The sequence below is a fragment of the Arvicanthis niloticus genome, chromosome X, assembly GCF_011762505.2.
Source record: "Arvicanthis niloticus isolate mArvNil1 chromosome X, mArvNil1.pat.X, whole genome shotgun sequence".
Lineage (NCBI taxonomy): Eukaryota > Metazoa > Chordata > Mammalia > Rodentia > Muridae > Arvicanthis > Arvicanthis niloticus.
This window is the reverse complement of record NC_047679.1, coordinates 52,760,158-52,776,638: the sequence shown is the minus strand read 5'-3', so window position 1 is coordinate 52,776,638 and position 16,481 is coordinate 52,760,158. Positions and strand designations below refer to the sequence as shown.

The window sequence follows — 16,481 nt, the reverse complement described above, 5'->3', positions numbered from 1 at the left end:
AACATCGTGCCCTGGGGCAGAAAGCAAAGTGTCTGGACCATCCAGGTACGAGAACAGAGAATGAACTCTGCCTAAGGATGGAGGCATTCCACCCTGGGGGAGCTATTAGCTCTTCCACTTGAGCTTAAGTATGGGCGAGGAAGTTCACCTGAGCTGTTCAGGAGCACGTGTTACCTCCCACTTCCCTCTCCGCCTGCCAAGCCTCAGTGTTCACTTCTTCTGACCCCGCGCCACCACCTTTTAGTCCTACTCCCTTTGCCTATTTCCCTTTCCTTTTGCTGAAGCCAAATATAAACTCTGGGCAGGAAATGCCTTAAAGTAGCCTGGCCCCACCCTGGGATCCAGAAAAAAAAAAAAAAAAAAAAAAAAAAAAAAGAACCCGTCTCTGACAGAAAGGAAATGGGCCTGAAAGAAGTGGCCTCTTCAAGAAGCAAGCTGGCACAACCCCTCCCCTGAGCCCTGCCGCAAGCCAGAGAGGGCTGTAGTGTGCACATGGCTAGGGGTAGGGCTGACAATGTGACTGCTTGTGTCATGGAGGGACCATAGGAAGGAGAATTCCAAATGGTGACCTGTCAACTGTTGTAAGGCCTACAGGAACAGCATTGTGGGATGTGGTGGGAAGAGTGAGCCTAACGGCCTGAAGACAGTCCTGGCTTTGCTCCTTGTTAACAGGCTCCGCTCATTAGTGGCAATATGTGTGATGCCAACCTAACAACAATGAATACAGACAGGCTACTATTATAGACAGTAATAGTTATTGAAGATTTACTGTGTTTCCAGCCAAGGACTGTACAGATGGTGTTCCTTAGGCTTCATAATTTCCCTGTGCCTGTGTCCTTGTCTCTAAAATAGGGATGTAATCTCAGAACCAATATGGTTTTGTAAAGATCAGATGAGACAACAGCCCACTTATCCTGTGTGTGTGTGTGTGTGTGTGTGTGTGTGTGTGTGGTGGATGGTGTGTGCGCATGTGTATTTGGGGCTCTCAAAACAGGGCTAACCACTGGCCCTCCACGGATCTCATTGTCCCTAACCTAACCACCGTTTTACCCCCACAAGGCCTGCATGAGCACACTTGGGAGTGCGGTTTGAACGCTTAGCCTGAGAAGAAAAGACACTTTTCCATCCATGGAAAAAACACTAGATCACCTCACATTCCACCTGGTGGTCACACCAACCCAGTGCAAAGCGAGTGATGCCCATTGCTTTACAAACATAAAACTGAATGTTGTGAAAGACCAGGTATCTTCTGCTGGAGTACAGATGGGGCTTGCTAAAATGCCAGAACCCCTCCTGTTAGTGAGTTCCCATTTCAGCCTCTCTTGAATTTCCTCCTCCAAAACCATTCCTTGTGCACACTGAGTGGACTCAAGTAATAACACACCAGCATCAACTGAATACCAGGCCCTGTGCTGGGTACCAAGGTCCAAAAACACAATAAAAGCTCTCCTAGTATATTTGGCCAGAGATGATGTCTGGTCCATTCTACTCAGGAAGGGAAGAGACTGGGACAAACTATCCTTTAGGACAAGATAACAGGGGACAACCTCCAAAGCAGGGGAGCTGGCAGCTAGTTCAGTCTAAGGAAGGAAGCCCGCAGCCCCCAAAGAGTCTGAAATGCGTAAACTTAGAGGGGTTGGGGGAGGCTAGATGTTCTGGACGACTCCCCCACCCACATAATCCCAATACAAGCATGGGCTACATGAGCTGGAGGGATCCCATAAGTGTTAATCCACCCAGTCTTCTGCCTGCCCCTTCCCACCCACACTTTCTAAACAATGCAACCCGTTGTCAAGACAGCACATTAAAATGTCTCTTCTTCCCCAATGACACCCAGCACCCTGTTTCCGACTCTCAGTGCTAGAAGATACTAATAAAACAGACCTATTACTGATGCCAGAACCACCCCCAAATCCCTCCTTCGGGCCCTTCTCAACTCTGGTGAGGCTCTATTTTGGAGTCTTTTTCCCACTACTTCATGTTTTTTCTCTTTTTACCTTGGTGGTGGCGGAGGGAGGGTGGGGGGAATGTGCAAGTAAGCAAGTGATCTGGGGACTGACTGTCTAGAAAGAAAAGATGCTTCTGGATACGATGTACACTTGGAGGAAAAAGAGAGGCCCAAACCCATGCCCTTGTCTCCAGGCCAAGCATCAAGAAAGAGAGCCAGCTACGAAGCTTATAGGAATTATAGTCAGACTACCCGGGTGGTCTTTTTAATTGATCCTCAATTGTGTGACCTTGGGCATGTCCCTTTTAAAAAAAAAACTTGCCTTACTCATCTTCTTTATATTTAAGGCAGGGAAGATAATAGCTCTAACTGCCTTACAGAATTGTCACGAGACTTAAGTATGGTTAAAAAAAAGTGTCAAGAATTTAGAATAGGTCACTATTATTGTTATTAAGAACATTAGCACAGCCTGTTGCAGTGTCACAAATGTTACCAAAGATGGTCAGAGGAAGGAGCCCTATAAGGACAACAGGAGAAATTTCCTAGATGTAATAGAATCTGAAGTCACAGGAAAGTCCAGACTCAATGCATGGAGGTGGTATGCTGGAGCCCTGTATAACTCTAGGTCAGTGAAAAACAGCAAAAGAACAAGTCTTCCCAAAGAACTACTTAGTGACACTCACACAGAATTTTATTTATATAGTCAGAATGAATGTTCAGCGTCCCTGAGAGGTAGGTACATGTCTCCTCATTGTTGGCAGATGCCTGCTCAGAGAGGTGAAGCCTCCCAGAGCTTTTTACAATACTATCAAAGCAGAGATTGTGTTCTTCACAGCACTCTCTTGCTCGACTCCGGACCTTTCCCCACACTGCATTCTTCCTTATCTTTCTTTTTGATAGGGTCCTATATGTCTCTAGCTGGCATCACACTTGCTATGTAGCTGAGGACAGACCTTCACCTTCTGATCCTCCTGCTCTACATCCCAAGTGCTAGGATCAGGTGTGCATCATAACATCCTGTTTATGGGGTACACCATAAATTCAGTATCCCACAGTCCCTTCAGTAGTCCCTAAAACCTAGGGCTTCTTGCAGCGCTAGGCAAGTATATTATCAACTGTGCTACATTCTCAGCCCCTCTATTTTTTGCCCATTGAGAAGGTCGTGCTGGGGTACAGGCTTTGTGAGCCAGTTGTTTAGAGCCAAGCCCTTCCTACAAAGTCCCTGACCCTGCCTGACCTGATTTGACCTCAGCCTGGAGCAAAATGGTGGGCTACAACTCCATACCTCAGACAGGCCAGTCTTTGGCAGGCCCAGATAAAGGACAGGAAATCCCAGGCCAGCTCCCCTGGACGTTGTTGCTTCTTCTACTACAGGAACAGAGTTGCAGCTCAGGCAGAGGTTCCTCTGTGGTGAGGAAGCTGCCTAGTCAGCCCCAGCTGCCTTGGCTGCTGGGTGTGGTTTGTGGAAAACAGGGAGAGCTGAGTGTCAGGAGACCTGGGTCCCAAATCTTGCCTCATTGCAAGCCGCTCTCTTCCTCTCCCGAGCCTCAGCTGGGAACTGCCAAGGATCACAGCCAAGGAATCAGGGGAGCTGCTTGGCCAGACTACTCTGAGAGCACAGAAGGAACACGGAAATGAAAGGGTCCTGGAAACTGAAGAAACGGGACTGGTTGCTCTCATCATCGCTTGCCACAGGAAGGAGTGACTGAGTGGGTATTTCTCTGTGGTCTGATTCACTCTCATAGTCCCCACAGCTCACACTCATTTCTGGCTTCTGTAGTCCCTAAAATACCCCCTTCCCTCCCGCCATACCAGTTGCTGAAAACAAACGGCAGAAAAGCACAGTGTTCAAGCCCCCTACCCAGATGACATTATAATCAGCTGAATACCTACTCTCAACAGTCTTGTCATCAAAAAGGCCTTGCATCCCCAAGGTTCCCCAAGTTTGAGATCTGGTTGGTCCTGGATAGGGTTCTATAAGATGTCTCAGCTCAAGGCTTAGTGTCTGCCCGTTGGGATCATCAAAGAGGGATTATTGAGATGGCCATTGGGAAAAGTTCAGAGTGAAAATAAACTGAGAAGAATGGGGCATACCCCACTGTTAAAAGGGCCACAAGCAGTAGCACACAGAGGGGACAATGATGAAGCTGAGGGAGGCAGGTGTGTTGACCCAAGTCTAGAAGGAATATTTGCAGGAGCCGAGCTCTTTAGGCTGGAGAAAACAGAGGGATCTGTGCTCAGTCTTCAGACTTCAGAAACTCAGAGAGAAAACAAGGTTCTAGGTAGTTCCAAGAGGCAGAACTAGGTCTCTGGCTTAGAAGCTTCAAGGAAATACTATTAAGGTTAACAGGACACCAATTTGCAGTAATCCCATTGATGGGAAACAATGTCTTGCAACTTCCATTGTTCCAGGATGCTGAAGTCAGGTAAATAGCAACTATACAAGCACAGGGGAGTCTAGCTTCAGAAGACGTGGGCCTTGTGTCCTCTAAAGGCCCTTCTTCCCTGGACTGTTTGCATACCTACCACTAGGGGAGATGGGGGGGGGGGAGAGAAACAGGCCAAGCCCGCCCTGATTCCCAGAGTTCTGAGATCCCAGGGACACCTTGGGCTCATATTCCCCAGAGGGAAATGTCACTCATTAACTTGTGGCTGAATGGGTCAGAGGGAGACCTCCTAGGGCAGATGCATACATGGGGAGGGGCTAGAGACCAGATTACCCATGCCTTCGAGAAAACTCCAGGACTCAGACAGCCCAACCAGACACAGGCTATGGTGATTTAGTAGCTGGACCCGGTTGAATTTGTATCACCCTTAATCTGTATCTCCCTGTGGATAAGCAAAAGATATTAAGGGGAAACACAGCCTCGCATAGCTGGAAGGGAGCTGGGAAATTCTGAGTCTATGTACCTGCCCCCGCTCAATTTACAGATGTAGAAATAGAGGCCCAGGTACCCCTCAGGTACACGTGCATTTCCTGAAGTCACTCAGAAACAGAAACAGAAACAGAAACAGAAACAGAGGCCAAGTTCCTGGCTCTGTTAGACACACAGGGTTCATGACATGTTGGTTCCTCTGTTCCTTCTGGAACTATAGAAAAGTTCTTGTGGCATAGAATTTTCTAAATTGTGTCTGGGTTCCAGCTGGACTCGCCTCACTACCTGTCTAGATACAGGTTCTTGGTCAAACACTTTTTCTTTTACACCTTAGCCTCTCAGCTCACCGGCTCCAGACCCTCTTCTCCCTGCTTCCCATCTCAGCAGCACCTGGCATTGGACACTGGGCCTCGCACATGCTCAGTAGGTATGGGAGCTGAGATTCTCTCTCTCTCTCTCTCTCTCTCTCTCTCTCTCTCTCTCTCTCTCTCTTATTTTGAAGCAGGGTCTTGCTAGGTTGTCTGGATGTCTTTTAAATTTACTCTGCAGTAAGACAGGTCTTGCACTTATGATCCTTCTGTCACAGCTTCCTGAGTAGCTAGGATGACAAGCTTGTACTACCAGGCTTCGTTCTTGTTCTTTTAAGTTGCTGGAGATACCCCAAACCCTTTCTTACTCTAATGTGAAACAAACAAACAAACAAACAAAAAAAAAAAACGAAAACCAAAACCACCACCACCAACAACAACAAAAACCTCAATGACATCTATTCTGAGTATATATACTTCAAACAATGGGAACAACTGCTTCTCTTTGACCAAACATAGGACAGAGAAGCAGAATTTCAATTGGTTCCAGAAGCTCTCATGATTAGGTATTTGTCACTATCCCTCTGGGAAAAGGTAAAGGTTTAGGATGGGGTCCCTTTAAGGCTTGGAGTGGACAGGGAGTTAGTTAATGGCCATCCTGTAGAGGTGACTTTCCAAGGTGGTTATTATGTGGCTCAATCATTAACCAAGAAGTGGCAGGACCCCAGGCTTGTTGGAAAGGGGCCACTCCTCTCCCAAGGACAGCCCAAGAGCAAGAAGCTGTAACCAGACAGGACATTCCTGGGGTCTTTCTCTCCCTGACAAACCAGCAGTGGAGTAGGCGAGGCAGAGGCAGGCCACCCTGCCTACATGGGGCTGAAGGAGGGCTGGTCCGGAAATAAAGGAAGTCAGTACACCCTTAGTGGGGAAGGAGGGAAAAGAGAGAGACAGTGAAGGGTTTTTATCATACATGAAAGAGGAAGCTCCAAGCTGGGCCTTGGTGATTAGATGACAAGCTGGAAAAGACGCTCATCCTGGATGCATCCTGTTTTGTTTCAAATTGGCCTCAGGGTCCTGGAGCTGGGGAGGGGCCTGGAGAAAGAGGGCAGCCTCCCAGGAATTCTCTCAGGCCTGCTGACCTCAAACTCTTGGGTGGCCCCTGAGCACAGGAGTCAAGTGGGAATTAAATCTCTCTTTTGCTACTTCAGGAATGAAGGCAAGGAGTTTCTGAAATTTCTACAAGAAGCTTGTCCAGGTCAGCTGTGGGATCAGGAGCCCCAGAGGCAACTAACATCTGCTATTGGCAATGTGGCATCTGTAAAATGAAGAGCCCATGCTCTGTAATCCCTCCAGCCTGTGTTCTGCAGTGCAGATCAAATGTCTCCTACTGGTCAGTCACCTTCTCCTCAGCAATTCCCCGTGGTTTGAACTCTAGAGCAAAACGACTGGAAATGTGAATACTAAGCACACTTTTGGTGACACTAAGGGACTAGGTTTGGTGCGATAAAGATATTGTGGTTATTTTGTTGTAAGTCCTTTCTCTTTTAGAAAGATATACTGATCTATTTTCAGTTCAATTTGATAACATGGCTGAGATTGGTTTCAAAGTAACAAGAAAAGCAGTAGGTAGGACTGTGATCCATGAGTCCTAATTACACTGATTGCGTCCCTTTTAAAAATATGTTTAAAATTCTTTATTTTTAAGCCCTCAATGAGGAGTATCTCAGGCTGCTAAACCCCTCGACTGGATGGCAGATTTCCCAATGGTGGGTGTCAGAACCACGGGTCCTTCATGAGAACTAGCCATCCGTTTGTAGCTTACAAAGCACTGAGCTATTCATCCCCTTGCTGAATCTGGTGAAGTACAAAGAAGAAAGCAACTGAGGAGTGAAGGTGTGGAGAGAACAACAGACTAGATTTAGACCTTCAATCCCTTGTTCTTTGTTCTGTGACACCCTGGACTGCTAAGGCACTCAACAGTGGATTCTCAAATCCCTGCTTGTGGCTGAGGTAAACAGGAACAGCAAGCGCTCCGCAGGCAAGTCCCCACTATGGAGGGCCACACCAGAGGAAACTCAATACAAACTCAGCATTTCAGACTTGTGACTATGGCACAGACTGGGGACCTCTAAAACACTGACTCATACCGACAAGGACCCATGTACATATAAGCATGCCCCCCCCCTCCACACATACACGCCAAGCCCCCGAGTCACAAATTATGAAAGCATTAATAAACCTTTGTCACCAATGACTGCATGACCAGCACAGTTCTCAAACATCTCATCTGGGGTTGTGGGGTGGGAGGAGGACTATAAAACTCACCAATGGTTAGGGGTGTCTCTCAGTACTGGAGTGATTGCCTAGAATGCACCAGACTAAGTGTTCCATCCCCACATCCCAACACCAAAATAAAACCCCCACCCTCCTCAAAGACCTTAACACATTGATGAACACGGGCCTCCTATTCCAAACCCTGAAATCTCTGACACCCTACACTGAGCAGCCAAGTGGCCTAAGGCTATGAGGTTTGATCCTACCCAAATTGGGAGCTAGAAAGAAGAAAGAAAGAAAGAAAGAAAGAAAGAAAGAAAGAAAGAAAGAAAGAAAGAAAGAAAGAGAGAGAAGGAAAGAAAGAAAGAAAGAAAGAAAGAGAGAAGGAAAGAAAGAAAGAAAGAGAGAAGGAAAGAAAGAAAGAAAGACAGAAAGAAAGAAAGAAAGAAAGAAAGAAAGAAAGAAAGAAAGAAAGAAAAGAATCTCTTTTTAACTCAGGAATAAAGTAACTCCTTTCAGCTGAGGACCTTTTTTTCCCCCATCTTTCCCCAAGAACTTGCCATTCATGCAATCCACATTACCCAGGGCTGGAACAAGGAGCTTCAGAAGCTAGCTAACAAAAGGCAAAGAAGCATCTCAGCCTGAGATTACCCCTCCTTCCCTTGCTGTTGTGTCCCTGCTGCTATGCTTTCACCTGGCTTCAGATGTCCTGTGCTCCCATTCCAATCTGTAGTCTCCAAAATGGATATTTTAAAATTTCAATACAAATGGAAGGCAAGAGATGGATGGTAGAAGAGGTGACTCTGAGCAAAGGACAATAGTAATGCATGTGTGGAAATATAATGGCATTCATTACTTTACACATTAACTAAAAATTAATAAGGATAAGACAGGTCAGTTTGGGCCTCTTGATACCCCCTTTCTTTTTCTCCTCTGCTCCAGCCTTGAACGTATTAAGGCCATCATTTTTACAAGACTCGTTGCATCCACATAAGGTGCATGGCCACTATGCCATCTTTACAGCTCCAGAAAATCATCTCCTGGCAGCCTCTTATGAAGGCAGAAGGGACCCTCAGACACACACAGAGGCCTGTTATTCTTCAAAGATCCCTTAGCACTGTGGAACGAGGGTAAGTGAGCAGGGGAGAACAGCCTCTGTTCAGTACGGCATCTCTCAGCTCTAACTATAGAGGTTCAAGGAGCAGAAATTCCAAGTCCAGAACCTGGCTGAAAGACCAACACTCCGAAGTAAGGAAGTAAGGACCAACACCAGATACCTGGTGAAATGTCAGCTACAATTTCAGGATAAACCTTTATCCCCACCTCTCCCACTCTGCCACTCACCTAGACACCACTGTGCCTTGGGCTGCCCACCTCTAGTCCCCAGGAAAGAAACGTCTCCCTTTCATTCCAGGAAGGCGAAACCGAGAAGAAACCCAGACAGCGAGGATACTGATGGCACAGCCAGGGACTGCAACCCTTAGAGTGGGCGTGGGTGCTGGTGATGCAGCAGGAGTCAAGGTTTGAAAATAGCCCTGGGTGATTCATTACCCTCTTCTCCCGGGATTACTGGGTGCGCTGAGTGAGACCCACACAAACTAGGACAGCAGTTCTTTGCCTGACCGTCACATCTAAGTGCAAGCTCTGGGGTCCCCAAAATGAGAAACCTGGTGTCTGAAGAAAAGTCCCACCCCTCCTCACCTTCAGTTTAACATCTCCCACACAGTAGTTTTGTAGCTAATCTATCTGCATAACCCGCCAACTGCCACCCCAAGTGTCTCAGAGACTTTTTTTCTTTTCTTACTGGTTTAAACGACTGGGCCCAAGTACCAAGTTAACCAATGTCAGAGCAGAAGAAACTGGGGCCTTTCTCATACTGAAATCTAGCTGCCAACTGAAGTGCCATTGAAAACACTTGACACTCACGAAAGCATGACCCGCCTGAGGTCATAGGAACTGGCGGAACCCCGGTTTCCTGAGTGGTAATTCAGTGCTGAACTCAAGTGTTGGAAGAGACATTGAGACTACCCCAAGTTAGAGCTTCCCCAAGCTTCCGTCTAATGGCCTTTCGTCTGAGCTTTTTAAATCTAAACTTACGTAGGACTTCATGGCAAACTGAGTCCCAGCGACTTATCCAGAAGTATTTATTAACTTGCTCTGCACAGCTACCCTGAGAACAGCTCACTCTCCAGAGTTGTCCAGGTGGGAAAGCAGTGAGGCAGGGGGCCGACGGAAAAGTCCATGGGGCTGAAGCCTTTCCTGGAAATGTCCCCCTAAGTAGGAGGGCAGAGTGGGCAACCACCCCCAACCCCGGCCTGCTGCCCACTGAGTCCCTGGGAAGGCCTTGGCGCCAGTCACGCCAGGGGTCCTCAGGCCGCCAGACCAGCCCGTTTGCGGGGTTCCGATGGGAGTGTGCAGCCGGTGTAATCAGGGGTCTCTAAGTTTCTATAACTCTGAACCCCGCCCATAAGCAGAGGCAGCCCGGGCTACTTTCCTTCCTGTCTCTCGCGTCCTCAGGCCAGCGGAACTGCCAGGAGAGCACAAGGGCTGGAGCGCCACAGCGGCTAAGCGGGATACTGGAGGTCAGGGCCCCAGTCTGCCTGGGTGTCCCCCTGACGTCGCCCCAAATCTTACTTGGCAGCTGTGTCCACACAGCGGCAGAGGGATAGGAGGCAAGCGCGGGCAGGGCTGCTCGAGGAAGACACGCGTGGAGCCAAGGGTAAAGGTGCCAGCCAGAATTGCAGCTATAGCAGCTGCTTAGCCGTTGTCAACTAGACTATGCTCGCCGCGCAGGTTGGGAGAGAGGGAGCATTCGCGAGTAAGCCTTAGTGGTGCTCCGCCCACCTACAGGTCCCTAGACCAATGAGGGCAAAGTACCGTCCCCCTCCCCCTCCTCCCCAAAAGCGGTCCAAATAGGGTGGGCGGGACACTGCCAGCCGCTCCTCCAGCGCCGAGCCCCTGCCTTTCCCTCAGGTCACTCAGCTGGAGGCAAAAGCCCAGGACCCAAGACCGAGCTTAGAAAGAACAGAGCTTGAAGGAAATGACCACACAGACTTGTATTTATTGAGTTCCGAATGTGTCTGGCACTGCATGCAGGCTTCAAATCTAAATGCCATGTGCACAAGAGGGTTTAAGTGACTTGTCCAGGACAATTTATAGTAAGTCCAGAAGACTGCTTCTGGGAGATACATAATTAGTAGATGGGAAAAAAAACTCCATAAATGACCAGGAAGTTGCCATTCCCACCTTATCCAGGCACCTGCATCCTGCAACCTCCCCAGTACCTAACCCTCTGCCCACTCCAAGTCTAAACTCTACTTTCATGTAGAAACACATGGAGAACTTACGGCACCAAAGTTAATTATAGTAGGAGAGGGCTTCCGGGAGTTCTGAAACTAAGTACCCCAGAAAGCCTGTTCAAATTCAGTAAGAAATAATGTTAAGAATTGGTTTCTTCCTTGCCTTGCCTGTGAAGTTTCCAATATAAGCTGACAACCTTAATTTCGCTGCTGAATTGAATACTCCTATTTAGCCAGGGCTAGGAGTATGCAGTTCTCAAGGCACTACAACTGTGTTTACAATGACAGAAACCGAAGAGAGGTGACTTATTCTGGGCTACTCGGCAAATCCATGGCAGGCCAAGACTTGCACACTGGTTATTTTCTCCATATCTGGTAGATGAATGGCATAGAGCTAAGGTCTTTAGACTACAGGGACTGAATCCATCGCACTGGCTTGCTAAAGTAGCCAACACGGCAGTTTGCTGTTACAGGTCACGGGAGGTGATGACAGAACCAAGCCTCCTGCCTCCACTCTACCAGGCTAAACAAATTTCCCCACCTTCCTTCCTCACAAGAAGCAAAGGAGTAACAAGGAAGTGAGGCAACCCCTAGTATGAACGCTCTGCTCTTATTAACAGAAGGGCTGCAACTGGAATCCTGTGACAATTTTTTTTTCCCCAAAGTGAGCCATTTCCTCACAGATCTTAAAGCTGATTGCAGCCTGTACACCTGAACTCATTCCTCAAGCCAAAATCCTACCAGGAGGCTCTAATACTTTTGGTAGGTAGGAAGTCTTCTTACTGAGGCAGGGCTGAATATAATATTGTCAGCATGCTTCAGGGTCTGAGTTGGAGCCAAACGTATATTGATTGTACACAATGTTAGAAAGACTTAGAAGTGGAAGACCTGCCATGACCCTATCTATCCCTAAGGACAGAAAACCATGTCAGAGCTGAGCTCATCTGAGACAGCGCCGAGCATCAGTGGTTTCTTGGGAATGTTCACTAGTGGGTGACGAAATGTTAAAAGACACTCAGGGATAACCATGAAGAAATTTTAAGCATATGAAGAATGCAAAACCCAATCTAACATTTAATAGCTATTACTTCTTAGACAAGATTTCTATATAAGCCCAGGTTGTCATCAGTTGAAAAAAAAAAAATGTCTCAATCTCCTAACGGCCACGGTTACCTGTAATTTAGTAGATTGTTCTAACTGGATTAAGATAGTTTGGGTTCTGAAATACCAGTGTGTGTGTGTGTGTGTGTGTGTGTGTGTGTGTGTGTGTGTGTGTCTGCAGGTGCGAGTGTGTCTGCAGGTGCACGTGTGAGTGGTTGTATATAAGAATGCACATGTGTGTGGAGACTAATGAACAACTTCCAGTGTCATTCCTCAGGTGCCACCTACCTGCTTTTATTTTCAGTCAGGGTCCCTCAGTGGCCTGGGGCTGGCTAGCTAACTAGGCTAACCAGTAAGCCCTGGGGAATCCACCAATCTCGCCTTCCTCAATGCTGGGATTATAAACCCACTACCATGCACAGAAGTTTTTATATAGGTTTTAGAATAGAACACTGGTCCTTCTGCCAGTTACCAGTTAAATTATCTCCCCAACCCCTCTTTTTTTTTAAAATACAAAAAAACTCCCTGCAAAGTGTCAAAGCACAAAAAGTACCAAAAATCTAAAACAGCATGAAAAACTACAAAATCTAGAAACTGATATAAAAAATACAGCCCCAGATCCTCAGTGCCTGACAAGCATAATGAAAACATTTTTTGTTGTTGCAACACACTCTGCCTTGAGAAGCCCACATCCACGTTTTTGGTATGTACTGTCCTTTTTCTTTACGTTCCTTTCTCTTTCTTAATGCCTGCACTTAACTATGTGGTAAAATATCTTTCTTTAATAAACACCAACAAAATGTTGCTGAATGAATGAACACGATAATTGAGGAAATTTTTAGTCATAAGATTTATAATGCACAGTCATGCCACTTTGAAATAGTTCAGTGGATATTTCATTGGGTCTTTTTTTTTTTTTTTTTAAATCCCTGTTTTATCTTAGGACTTTTGAAAGACAAAAGTATTTAGCTCCTTCACAGGGGACAACAGCACTTTCAATAGTACCAGCCTCTTCTCCTAGCCTCAGAACATCTTGCATGAGATGGATAGCCCATAATAGTAGCCAGAAAGGATGGGGGGAGTGGTGCTTTTTCACAGGAACAGACTCTCAAAGGGTTGCGGGGAACTTGGCATGGGAATGTAGAAAGAGGGAAATGGATTCTTTAGAGGGAAATAGGTTATGCTCCAACCTGCTACAGGCAGCATACAACTCTCACACAAGGCTTCCACACATCTCTCCATACCTTGTTCAAGCCCACAAGAAAAAACAGGTTCTTGTTGGACTGGGGGGGGGAGGGGAGCTCCCACCAAGCCTCATGAGAGGGGCCTATTGCTCAGGCTTGGATAACATGAAATAGTAATGGGTCATATAGATAACTCTCACAGAGGCTCATGTCAAGGGTGGTGGACTAAGAGGGACCTTTTCAGCATGCCGAGCAGAGGCAGCAGAAGCAGCTGTGGGAGGAACGCCATTCTGACCAAGAATTCTTAGATGGTAGAAAGGGAGGTTCGGAATCTAGCCAGGCAAACTCAGGTTAGGAGGGATGTCAGGGTCTTCTGAACCTTCCCTTTACTCAAGGACACAAAAGTCCTCATTTCCTCAACTGACAGTGCCAAGTAGCTTGTGGCTGCCTCCTGGCATTAGATCAGGCCCCCTTCTGCAGCAAACATGCCCCCTGTCCTGGGCTCACTGGCCCATCTTAAAGGAGCCACAGTCTAACTGCTGTAGACAGAGCATACATATTCTCCCACCGCCTAAGGGACTGCCACCTACTCCAAACCAACAGGTAGGTTATCCTCAACAGAGTTCTTGATGCTTGGTGAACCTGGCACAGGTATCTAAAACAGGATGTCTACTGCGCTCATACCCACATTTGCCCTGTTGGTCACAGTGTACAGAGGGGAGATAAACAAAGATAAGCCTACATCTAACACTACCCCCTCAACCAACCAACACACAGAGACGCACACATAGAGAAAAAGCCAGACACAGACTCACATCCCCCCTCCCCCCCATACACACACCATCAACGTCTTGATCTGGCCTTCAACCAGGGCTGAGGCTTTCCAGAGACTACCATCAACCTTGCCTTTCTGGAGCCTGCCATATCACTACAGGGAGGCAGAGACCAGTTCTCACACAAAGAATGCCTAATCCAAACAGGTGGGTAGCCTGAGGCCAGGTCCCAGAGGATGTAGAGGAAGGGGCAACAGGCTCAGAGGTGGTTTATATCTCTGAATCAACAGATCACCCCAGGAAATTAGTTCCTATCTACACACACACACACACACACACACACACACACACACACACACACACACACCAAGACATCTGGATCAGAGGCTAGGGATCTAACTCTGACCTTATCCTGCTTCTTTTGTGAAGAAACTGTAGGACCTGACAGACTGCCCTGTGGGCGCTGGATGTTACATATATTCACTCGAAAGTCTGTCTGAGGATCTCAGAGAGCCCTATAATTCAGCATTTCAAGTTCCATGATACATCTACAGCAAGGAACCTGAAAAAGCTGCCTATTTTCTCCCTATAATTTGGAGGAGAAGAGGAGGAAATTCTAGGATAAAAAACAGGGATTGAGTGGAAAATTTAAATCCCCACAGAGATATTTTTCAATGCTTAAAGGCATGAACGCCAGACACCTTGGCAAACCCCTGAGGATTCTAAAGAGAGCTTGGGATGAAGTTTTCAAATGACCAATGTCAGCTAAAAAGGTGCTGTCGAGGGTGGCAGGAGCCAAGATAGCATCCGAGACACTGAATGAGAGGGGAGAGGCTAACTCTTTGAAATTACAGAGGATGTCGGGAACTACTATCTAGATGTTAAGATTCAGAGATATGGAGTCCAAAAAGAGAACGGAAGGATAAAAGGACAGACCCACAAGTGAATGGTATAGGAAAAACATCACCTAGGGTTAGTCATACAGAGGGACAGGAAGGCAGGTAGGATAATGCACCGTTTGACACCATAGGCAAAGTCCCAAAGGAAGCAGTGCTAAAGGACATACTCTTTACAAATGTCAACTGTGTGTCTGTAGACAGATTGTTGAGTGGAAGCTGGTAATGGAGTTCTTAGAGACCAAGTCTGATGGATGGGAGGATGGGGCACCTATGGGATTAAGAAAACCTTGGAGGGGGGATTTCATTAGTCACAAATCAGCCCCTCTACGTCCTAGGCATTTTACACATCACCATCCCAGTTAGAGGCATGGGAGGAGAGTTTGTATAACAGGCATATGAAGAGAGTAATGGTGTTGGCTCTGCACATCTTAGTAAACTCTGACTCAGCTTCCTCCATCCGCACTCTCTCACCCTACTGGCTGCTCTCACTGGCTGCTCAGTGTGCAATGAAGTCATCAATATCAACAAAGACACAGTGGAATCCTAGTACCGAGAGTCTCCCTGAGTAGATGCAGTCTTTAGAGACTCTCCTATACTACAAATGGAAAACTAAGGGCCAATAACACAAATGACTTGGCTATCCTTAAGCAAGGATGATATATGTTGCAGAACAATCCGAGGATCCGGAAAGCTTTGAACATGGCATCTGAGACGGAGTCCAGGCTCCATAAAGGATCAACTTTTCCAGGTCTCACTAAAAGGCATACAACCTCCACTCGCTACAAGCAAACTTGTTTTCTTATAGAGTTGGTAGCGGGTCTAATTTAGCTGTTTTCAAATGAAGTGAAGACAAGAAAATTGTCGCTCTCAGACTTTGTCACTTCTACTCCAGTTCTCTTGATGGCCAATCAAGGGTCCAAGACTCTCATTCTGGCTCTTTGAGAACCGTGGCATAACCTGGGCCATAACTCTAAGCCTCAGCTTCCTTGTTTGTAAAATAAAGATAATAACCCCATGGCACAATGGAAATAATCAAACCAGAGTGTAAACAGAGCATTGTTTGTATAGCTTATCACTTACAAAGCGTGTTCCATATTCCCATTGTAACACAGGTCTCTCTCCCTCCCTGCCTTCCTCCATCCCTTCCCCCCACCCACCCACACACACCACACTTTGTCCTTTAATTTAGGGGAGTCAGTTCTATTTGTGAGTATAAGCTAGCCAGAGCAAGTCTGCAGCAGTTGGTGTTAGCTGAGATCTGAGCTCTCTCTTTAGGAGACTGTCAGCACTGGAAAGGACTGAGAGGGTCACATTTTGATCTCTCCTCCCTGGAGCAATGGAGGCGTGCAATAGACTTTTTGACATCAAACTATTTACTGATCAAATGAGTGTGTTCTACAAGTGAGGGTGAGGATTTGCTCAAGGTCACATAGTGAGTTGAGTCTATTTCAGAAGAAATATGACTCTGCCATCTTCCACGCAGCCATTCCACAGTACATTCTGTGTGTGTGTGTGTGTGTGTGTGTGTGTGTGTGTGTCCCTTTCCCAAATGTTCATAAATCAATGAGGAGTCATTTCTCCTCTCTCCCTACCTTCTGGACTATCATCATCAAACATACTCTAGACTAGGACAGTTAGCCATTGGGATGACACTTCTGTGCCCAGTTTGGTACTGCCAACTAGACATTGGGACTTCAGAGTTTCCAGCAGCCCCTGTCGTGATCCTAACACAGGGACAAGATCTTCCTGAGGAAAAGGAGGCTCCAGTCAACTTCCTTCAACCCCGGGAGTATCCTTTTTGCTCTCTGCTTGGTCAAGA

General features: G+C 46.9%; 1 protein-coding gene across 3 annotated transcripts in view; it reads right to left on the bottom strand.

Moving 5' to 3' along the window:
* The window catches only part of Stard8 (StAR related lipid transfer domain containing 8), a 71,488-nt gene that overhangs the window by 23,316 nt on the left and 31,691 nt on the right, over window positions 1–16,481 (bottom strand). The window contains exon 1 of one of the 3 annotated variants that reach the window (XM_076918939.1): window positions 10,041–10,207. The exons of 1 other annotated variant lie outside the window; for it this stretch is intronic. The gene's annotated coding sequence lies outside the window, so the exon portion shown is untranslated. Of the gene's footprint in view, window positions 1–8,750; window positions 8,770–10,040; window positions 10,208–16,481 lie in introns of those variants that run through there. One more of the 3 variants, XM_076918940.1, reaches the window with a different exon arrangement.